Source organism: Canis aureus, chromosome 21 (assembly GCF_053574225.1).
Source record: "Canis aureus isolate CA01 chromosome 21, VMU_Caureus_v.1.0, whole genome shotgun sequence".
Lineage (NCBI taxonomy): Eukaryota > Metazoa > Chordata > Mammalia > Carnivora > Canidae > Canis > Canis aureus.
This window is the reverse complement of record NC_135631.1, coordinates 22,197,462-22,206,912: the sequence shown is the minus strand read 5'-3', so window position 1 is coordinate 22,206,912 and position 9,451 is coordinate 22,197,462. Positions and strand designations below refer to the sequence as shown.

The 9,451-nt window shown below is 51.8% G+C and overlaps 1 long non-coding RNA gene across 2 annotated transcripts; it reads left to right on the top strand.

Annotated features, from left to right (window-relative positions):
• Nucleotides 1–17: 17 nt before the first annotated feature.
• LOC144292746 (uncharacterized) lies at nucleotides 18–4,863 on the top strand. 2 transcript variants are annotated; one of them, XR_013360087.1, is made up of 3 exons: nucleotides 18–782; nucleotides 2,347–2,523; nucleotides 4,391–4,863. It is a non-coding gene; the product is annotated as an uncharacterized LOC144292746 (long non-coding RNA). The 2 variants fall into 2 exon arrangements; XR_013360086.1 differs by having other exon boundaries at nucleotides 23–388.
• The last annotated feature ends 4,588 nt before the right edge of the window (nucleotides 4,864–9,451 follow it).

Below are 9,451 nucleotides of genomic sequence, written 5' to 3'. Positions count from 1 at the left end.
GACAGTTGGGCAGTTAGAATGAGGAGGTCGGGGAGAATCTGAGACAGTTGGGAGGTGGCCCTGACCAGGGCAGAGGGATGTGGGAGACAGAGGTGAGTATGAGGAAAAGAAAGATTCCAGAGGCAGGAAGAAAGGATAGAGAACGGTTCTCTGTGCAGAGAGACGGAAATCAGGACAGGATATGATCTGAGAGAGAATTTCATCTGCCTTCGCTGTCCTCGAGGTGGAGAGCGGCACCACGAAGCCAGGGTCCTGCCTCCCGGCGGCTCAGGGCTGGTGAAGGAGGCAGGCACGCTCACAAGAAACCAGCCTGCGAGGCTGAAATGAAAGACATTTGCCCACAAAGCTGCAAAATCAGGTCGCTCGATCTAGGGGGAAGGGGTCTGAAGTAAGTCTGGGGCCTTCAGATCCTGAGATGAAGGCGGGCCTCCAGGAGGGGGTGTCCGGCAAGCCCAGAGGCAGGCTGGGATGGGACTGAGTAGGGGGGATCAATGCACAAAGCTTGGCGAGTATGTGAACCAACTTGGGAAGAGGGAGCGTTGCTCGAGGAGGAAGGAGGAGTCCAAGCCCCAGCCTGGAGCACTTGGAGGGCTGCGGACCGATTGGTGGAGGGGTTTCAAGCAAGGGGCCTGGAGCCCAACAGCTTGGATTTGAACTTGGTTCTGCCCCTGGTTGGCTGTGTCTTCCTGGGTGGCTCTGGCCTCCTCTGCTCCATCCCTTCCATGTGTTGAATGCTGTCCACGGTGAAAGCTCCTGTGCCGATGAAGTGAAATGGGGGCAAGGTAAGGGTTCTTGCCTCGGTAGCAGGTAAGGGTCCTGTGGGTGCTAGGCAGCTCTGAGCGCACTGGAGGCAGAGCAAGAGCTCCGGGTGCACCCCGGTAGTGCCACTCCTGGGGCTCGGGGAGGAGGTCCAGCACGGGGGCAGGACCACCACGGGGAGCATCTGCTGAGCACCCGAGCGCGTGCATCGCATCGATTCTCGTGCAGCAATACTCAAGGAACTGGTACCAGCTCAGGTTTACGGAGGAGGAGGAGGAGGCTGAGGCTCCCAGGCAGGAAGTGAGTGGCACCAGGGCCCGGAGCTAGACCCCTGTGCAGCCGGGCCCTGAAAGCACGTCTGTCCAGCCCTATGGCCCGGGTGCCCCCACCACCTTCTGGAGCCAGGAGTGCGGGAACACTGAGGATGAGGAAGGGGCTGCAGCCTGGCCTCAGGGTCACCGGAGAGTGAAGTGGCGGATGTGGGTCACGCATCTGAGAACTGTGGCCACAGTGCCCAGGGCGACCAGGCGACAGCTCCGGGGCATGAGAGGGTCATGTCGGTTACTTGCAAGCAGGGACATAGGACTGGTTTCCAGGTGAGGAGCCTGTGGGGTGTAACTGGTGGAAGAGAGGCCCTCTAGGGTGTGCAAGGGGCTGAAATCGGGGTCACAGCTGAAGGAGCTTCATTTTGGAAAAAGGAAGAGTTTATTGCTGTACCAGAAGAGTCCAGGATGGTGCTGTGCTCCCTTTGAAGGTGAGGGACAAGCCGAACCCACCTAGAGAGCTGGTGAGCTGGGGTGTGTCTGGTGAACTGCTAGGACACAGCACCCTGCTAGAAACCGCAGCTGGGAGCCAGGGCCCAGGGGGCAGTGGGGAGAGAAAGCCAGCTGGGCCCCTGCTGGGGGTCAGACCACCTGCGCTCTGTCCCTCCACATCCCTATCTGCACAGGCTCCCCACAAAGTGTTAAAATCAACTGGAAGGTCAAGATTTAACACAATGAGGCATTCCCTCTTCACCCTGGAGGTTCACCCTGTCAGGGGAGGCCGACAGGGGGACCCTGCTGTCCTGGGTGAAGGACAGGAGGCTATGCCCCCCACACACACCCAGGGCCACAGTGCTAATGTGAGGTCTCAGGAGCCCAAGGGAGGGCCTGGGGAGGCCACGGCAGGTGAGCCACTGCAGGCAGGGACAGCAGCTTCTGCAAACATCGGAGAGACGGCACATTCTAGAAACCACAGTTCACCTGTGCTGGAGCAGGGACTGTGGGTGTGGGGAGAGGCTTCAGGGACTGGCACCACCTTACACTTTATTTAAAGAGGTCAGTGGAGGGATCCCTGGGTGGCGCAGCGGTTTGGCGCCTGCCTTTGGCCCAGGGCGCGATCCTGGAGACCCGGGATCGAATCCCATATCAGGCTCCCGATGCACGGAGCCTGCTTCTCCCTCTGCCTGTGTCTCTGTGCCTCTCTCTCTCTCTCTGTGACTATCATAAGTAAATAAATAAAAATTAAAAAAAAAAAAGAAAGCCCTTTGCTTTAAAAAAATAAAAAATAAAAAAGAGGTCAGTGGAGCCACTAATGTCTTTTCAGTGGGGAGAGCCGCGATGGAGTTTATTTCGAAGGCTGCTGCTACCTCCTCTGTGGGGTGTGGATGGAGCGCGCACCCCAGGGCCTGCGGTGGGCATGCAGGGGACAGGTGACCTGGCAGCGGCCTGCGCAGAACACTGAAGAAATCGTCCAGGCAGGGACCCAGGAGTCCTGGCGACCGTGAGGACCATGGGGCACACCTCAGGGCAAGGGGGGGGCAGTGATGGGGTTGTGTGTGAGCAGGGGAGGGAGCGCAGTTTTGAAGCAGGGCCTTGATGCACCTGTGGGACCCTGGGGGAGGGTGCTTTTGAAGGGCTCTGGAAGGACAGGAGGTTGTGAGAGCTGCCAGTGTGCAAATTAAGTCCCAAGTCTGGGTACAGTGTGTGGGAATAAGATGGCTCAGCCTGGGAGAAATGAGGTCAAGGTCTGGTGGTGGTGTTTTTTAAGATGGATGAGATGAGAGCTAACTTAGACACCCGGGGGGCAGAGGGGGGAGCCCATTGAGCAGGAGCGGGTGTAAGGCCAGTGCAGGGAGGGGACCGTGAATGGACAGGTGTCGCTGAGAAGTTTGGAGTCAAGTGGAGGACCAGGATCCCCTCTGGACAGAAGAGGGCCAAGGTGCGGGGACCAAAGGTCCGAGGGAAGGGGACACAGGTTGACAGAGCTGCTCCTGGCAAATGCCAGGAGAGGGAACTGAGCCGAGAAACTTGGGAGGGAGCCCCAGTCTGCGCAGAAGGCCGGGCTGGGTTTGAAGACCCACGCTCCCCCCGGGGAAGAAGAGGATGATGTCTGTGCGATTTTGTCCGCATGGACACAGGGAGATTGAGGGGAAACTGAGGCTTGGCTGACCCCCACGAAGGAAGGGCCACGGCATCCTGCCTGCCCCGAGGGCAGGGGTAGAGGTTTGCTGCAGAAATGATGGTGCGGCCCAGCGGAGGTCTGCACCCACTGAGGGCCTGGGCAGCCCTTGGGGGGGCTGTGAAGAGTCTCCTGGGAGAAACTTCATCCTGAGGGGCCACAAGCCAGCTTCTGCTCCCTGGTCCTTCAGCTAGAAGAGCAGGAAACTACCTAGAGGGCCCCCCCAGGGCAGCAGCCCTGCTCAGCTGGGGATGCTACCTTCGTAGGACACCTGCCCATGCCCGGGGGATGGGGGACCCCAGGTGGCTTTGCACAGGAGCGGGGCCAAGTGGAGGGCCGCAGGTGCTTGGCTCTGCTTTCCCACCCCAGCCAGTGCTGCCTGGGGGAGCTCTGTCAACCCCGTGCCCACTAGGGGCCCCTCACACACCAGCTACACCCCTAAGCAATACCCGCCCCGTCCAGGGCTCCTTACCGGCAGGAAACCCTTGCCCACAAGGTACATCCCGTAATGCTCACTCAAATCCTCGTGGAAGGGGTGCTTTGATATGGATTTTGTGATTGAGGAAAGAACAGCTTGGACGAGTGATATTTTTTTTTCTAAGATCACACAGCTCTTGTGTGTGTGTGTGTGTGTGTGTGTGCGCGCGCGCGCGTGTTGGAATCCAGTCTTAACTCCTCCTCATGTCTTTTCACATCCAGCTTAAGTTCTGTGGTTGTTCCCTCCCCTGGGCTTGTTGCCTGCCCCCAAGAGTGTAGCTGGAGGCAGCTGGGGAAAACCTCCCCACCCCATGATGGACTTCATGATCTTTAACCTCAAGTAGGCACGGTGGGGGTGGAGGGGGTGCTGTGTGGCCTTTTGAACGAGTGTTTCATACCCTCTTTCCTGACCTCACACCTCCTGGGAGCAGCCAAGGCCTCGGCGTGCTCCCTGGTTGATGGAGAGAGACTGAGGCAGAGCTCTGCTGCAGACCCTGGCACCCTCCCACCCTGAGTAAATGAAGGCTGGGTCTGTACCTGCGCCAACCACCCCCCCAGCCCGGTCTGTAGGGATCAACCAAATACGCAGATTCTCCAGGCTGGCAATAGCTAGTCTGCCACCAATTAACATATTTCATATGCTCTTGGGAGAGAGGGGTGTTCTGAACAGAGGTCATCCCATTAATTCTCCGTTTTTCTCTGAATGTGCCAGAGAAAATGTGGTGGGAACGGTGACAACTGGCCTCGGTGAGGACACTGGTGCTGCTCTGGTCCTGTCCTGTCTCTCCGTCTGCATGGGGGAAGAAAATACGCACTCGCATAGGCTCTGAATGCACAAGCTGGCTGCGTCTCACTTGGGAGGACTGAGGTGACCTGGAGGGGACACATGGGGAGATTCACTGCAACTCCTGACTCCTTCTGGAACGCGCCAGGCCTCACGTACCCCCTCTCCCTCCAGAGCACCGGGCACCAAGGAGCAACCAACGTGATGCCAAGTGGGCAAGATAAGCTCACAGAGCCTCCGTGCTCTGGCCCAGGCCTGTCAAGGGTCACAGAGCAGAGAGGTCCAGCCCGGCTCCAGGCCTACCCTGGCCCAGGGCCGTGGTCCTTTGCTTCACAAGCCTCTTTGAGCCAGTAATTATTTAGGGAGCTTTAAAAAATATATTAGAGAAAAATTCTTTCAAAGTACTCGATTTCTAATAACTCTAGCTCTGTAACTATCCAAGTGGCTGCTGGGAACGGGGGCGGGGGGGGGGGGCATTTCCTTCTTGGGCTGTCGGTTGAGGTGACCTGCAGTGGTGATTATTGGTTTTTAAAACCACAAATCTCAGAGTTGACTCTGGCAGGTTGAGTGTCGGCAGACACCTCTCCATGCAGATGATATGTCTCTTGCCCCACATAAGAGGTCCCTCTGGGTAAGACACCATAGCAATCAAAGTTGAAGAAGTGACAGACGTCTATTAAGTCCCCTTGGTGGAGGAATTGGTTCAAATGGACCAGGTTGGAGTTGGCCTCCTGCTAATGGGGAGACCAGGCTGGGTATTTTGGCTGGAAGCGGATCTGTCAGATTTCCTGGCTACCTATGTACTTGGCAGCCCAGGAAAAACCCAAGTCCACGGGCCCTGAGCCACAGGGGGGTCTGCAGGAAGATTCTCGCATGCAGGAGCTGGTAGGCCTGGGTGGGGGAGGGTAGAGAAGCGAGATGTGCAGCAGGACTGTGCCCTGAACGCGTTTCTGAGCTAGGAAATAGTGCCCAGGTAGGAGCCCCCCACCCCCCCACCCCCCCACCCCCGCTCTGCAGAGTCACCGTTGAAGGTGCTGGGAAGAAAGCCCTAGAAGGAACAGGGGGAGATCCATGTCTTAGCACCAAGACTCCTCTGGCAGCTCCTGGGCCCTGGCAGCTTGCCCTCCCATCTTGTGCCTGCCAGCTTGATTCCTGCCCCTGTCACTTCCCCATGCCTGTCCCTGTCACTCCATGCATGGAAGCCTCTCTCACAGGCTTCCCCAGCACCACCCCCAGGCTGCTCTTCTGACAGCCAGCTGCTTCCCCCAAAGCCCCCAGAGCTCTGCAGGTACTGCGAGCACTGTGTGGGGAGCACCCCACACACACACACAGATGCCTGGCCCACTCCTACAGAGTCTCACTCAGGCTGTGTGGCCTGGAGTTTCCATAATGATGATAACAAGTTGGAGATTCTAAGCCAAAACAAGACAACAATGGGGAAGAAGAATGTGCGGAAGGAGTCCCAAGGTGAACAGGGGTTAGGGGTTAGGGGTTAGGGATGGGGAGGGAAGGCAGGCCTGAGGTGCATTTTTTTTTCTCTGAAATGACTTTTATACCCTTTCGTGGCTCCCCATGCCTCTAGCACCCCACATCTCTGCACTGCTTCCTCTTTGACCAAGTAAACAGTTTGACCACCCCTGATCTTATCAATAGCCAGCTATTCCACATAAACACTGGACCCTACGCCACTTCTTAGTCAAGGACATCCCTCCTGCAATTGACCTCTGTCCACCTGCATCATTAGTTGTTTCCTCTCTGGGGATCATTTTCAAGCAAGTAAAATCATGCCAGGAGAGTCGATGTTGAAAAATCAACTCTATCGAGGTATCATTTGTACATAAAATGCACCTGCTGTTAGGTGTAAAGTTAGAGGAGTTTTGGCAAATTTAGACACCCACGTAACCACCACCACCACGGTCAAGTTCTAGAACGTTGCTATCACACCCCCCCCCACTACCACAAAAGGTATCCCATTGCTGAGCAGCGTTCCCATGTATGGATACAGCACAATTTTTGTTCACACATTGGCCTATTTCACACAAACAGCACTTGGGCTGTTTCCACTTTTTAGCTATTATGAATAAAAAGTGCAGTGAACATCCATGTGAAAGTCTTTGTGTGGAAACGTGGTCATTTGTCTTAAGCAAATATCAACAAATGGAATAACTGGGCCACGTGACAATGTGAGTTTAGTTGTTCTAGAAACTTGCAAACTGTTTTCCGCAATAGTTGTACCATCTGGCATTTCTGTAGCAGCCCACGGAAGTTCCAGATGCTGCCCTTAGTACTGTTGGGGTCTCATCCCCCCACTAAATTTAGCCATTCATGCGTGCGTATGTGTGCGCACTGAAGTGTGTTCATTTTGTTTGCAATTTGTTTTTCTCTGGTGATTACTGTTGTTGACCATCTTTTCATGTACCTATCGGCTAATTCACGTGTCTTCTTTTGTGAAGTGTATGCTCATCATTTGCTTATTGTATTAGCTTTCTTATGTACCCCCACAAATTTGTCAGATTAAACTGAAAAAAAAAAAAAAAGTATGTTTAAGGTCTCACGGTTTCCGTGGGTAAGGCACAGCTGAGCTGGGTCTTTCGTTCTGGTCTCACAGGCTGCGGCGAAGGTGGTGGGTGGCACTGAGGTCCCAGCTGGGTGGTGGGGCCAGGTCTCCTTCCGAGCACACGTGGCTGTTAGCAGAATGCATTTCCCCATGGCTGTAGAACTCCTGGTGCTTTGCTTCGAGGCCAACAGGAAAGATTTGCTGCTACCTCGTGAGCCTCGTTGAAAGGTTCACCTGACTATCTCAGGCCCACCTGTGATAATCTCCTTTTCGATTGGCCTTAATTACATCTGTCAAAATGCCTTCGTATAACATGATATAACTAATCACGGGAATGACATCCGTAATATTCACAGGCCCCACCCATACTCAAGGAAGAGATGATGATACAAGGGCATAGGTTGGTCATTGGGGTCTTTATAGAATCCTTACCACACGGATTTTTTTTTCAAGATTTTATTTATTCATGAGAGACACAGGCAGAGACACAGGCAGAGGGAGAAGCAGGCTCCATGCAGGGAGCTTGGTGCAGGACTCAATCCCAGGACCCCGGGATCATGGCCTGAGCCGAAGGCAGACGCTCAACCACTGAGCCACCCAGGTACCCCTACCACATCCATTTTTCATTGGTTGGTTTGTCTCCTTATTGAGTTATCTGAGTATTTGATAAATTTTGAGTACAAGCCCTAAAGCTCTATGCAGATTTGTATATTGCAAGTATTTTCTCTCAGTCCCTGAGTTTGCCTTCTCCTTTTCTTAACAGTGCTTTTGGTAGAATAGAAATTTGTAATGTTACTGAAGTCCAGTTGTCAACTTTTATAGTTAATGTTTTTTTTTTTTTTTTAGATTTTTTTACTTATTCATGAGAGACAAAGAGAGGCAGAGACACAGGAAGAGGGAGGAGAAGCAGGCTCCATGCAAGGAGCCCAATGTGGGACTCGATCCCAGGAATCTGGGATCACGCCCTGAGCCAAAGGCAGATGCTCAACCGCTGAGCCACCCAGACGTCCCAAGTTAATGCTTTTTTGTTTAAAGACTTTGTTTGAGAGAGAGTGAGGGGAGGAGCAGAGGGAGAAGGAGAAGCAGCCTACCCACTGAGGGCAGAGTCTGATGTGGGCTCGATCCCAGGATCTGAAGATCATGACTCCAGCCAAAAGCAGATGCTTAATTGACTGAGCCACCCAGGTGCCCCTACTTCATGCTTTTTATTGCTCCACAAGAAATCTTTGCTTACCCAAAAGTTGCAGCTTTTTCTCGTATGTTTACTTTTAGAAGTTTTATAGTTTTAACTCTTAAATTTAGTTCTGTGACTCACTATAAGTCAACTTTTGTGCATAATTTGAGTTGAGAATTAAGATTCACTTATTTTCCAAGCAGGTATACCATCTCGCCAGCAGTACCTGCTAAAGGCACCATCTCTCCCATTGAATTACTTTGGTGCTTTACTGGAAAATCAAGTGCATGTGTGTGCAGGTGTGTGTTATATGTAGAACACATATGAATTATACACACAATATATTTCTAGACCATTTTATTGATTTCTATTTCTATACTTAAATTTACAGTAATCTCTCTGATTACTACATATTTACATTAACTCCTAAAATTGGGCAGATTGTGTCCTTCAGCTTTGTTCTTTTCCACAACTTTTTTTGGCTATTCTATGACCTTTGAATTTGTAAGTTACAGCTTGTGAACTTCTAAAAAACAAACAAAAACAAAACACCAAAAATAACCCTGCTAGGATTTTGATTGGGATCTTATCAAGTGTGTAACTCAACTTGGGGAGGAATGCCATCGAACAATATTGAGCCTCCCATCCATAAACCCTGGTATATATCTCCACTGACTTAGCATTTTTAGAGTTTTCCGTGTACACGTTTTGTATATAATTCGAGATTTCTCCTGAGTATATGTCATATTGCAGATACTATTATACATGGTATTTTTTTTACATTTCCTTTTCCAGTTGTTCATCACGGGTATGGAAGTTGACTAGATTTTTGGATATTAACCCTATATTTTGTGACTAAGTGAAATTCACTTAATAGTCTAGTAGCTCTCTTGTCAAGATTCTTTAGGACTTTCTGTATATATGATCATAGAATCTGCGACTAAAATTTTGGTCCGTTTCCCATCAGTATGCCTTTTGCACTAGCTGAGATCGCTAACACAGTGTTAAATAAAGCTGGCAACGCCAGACATCTTCACTTTGTTTCCATTACTGTGGAGAAAAGCCAGCCTTTCCTGAGGATTATTCAGCAGTTCCGACGAAATCTCAGCCAGAAGTTCTTATTCATTTTCCCTCAGTGAAGCATGTACCCACACATAAAATTTTGTATAAATTTCAATGGGTTGATCCTCTTGGAGGCCTATATGTGTACTTTATGTGATTCCACAGACCCTAATTTAATAAATCTTATAATAAGAGG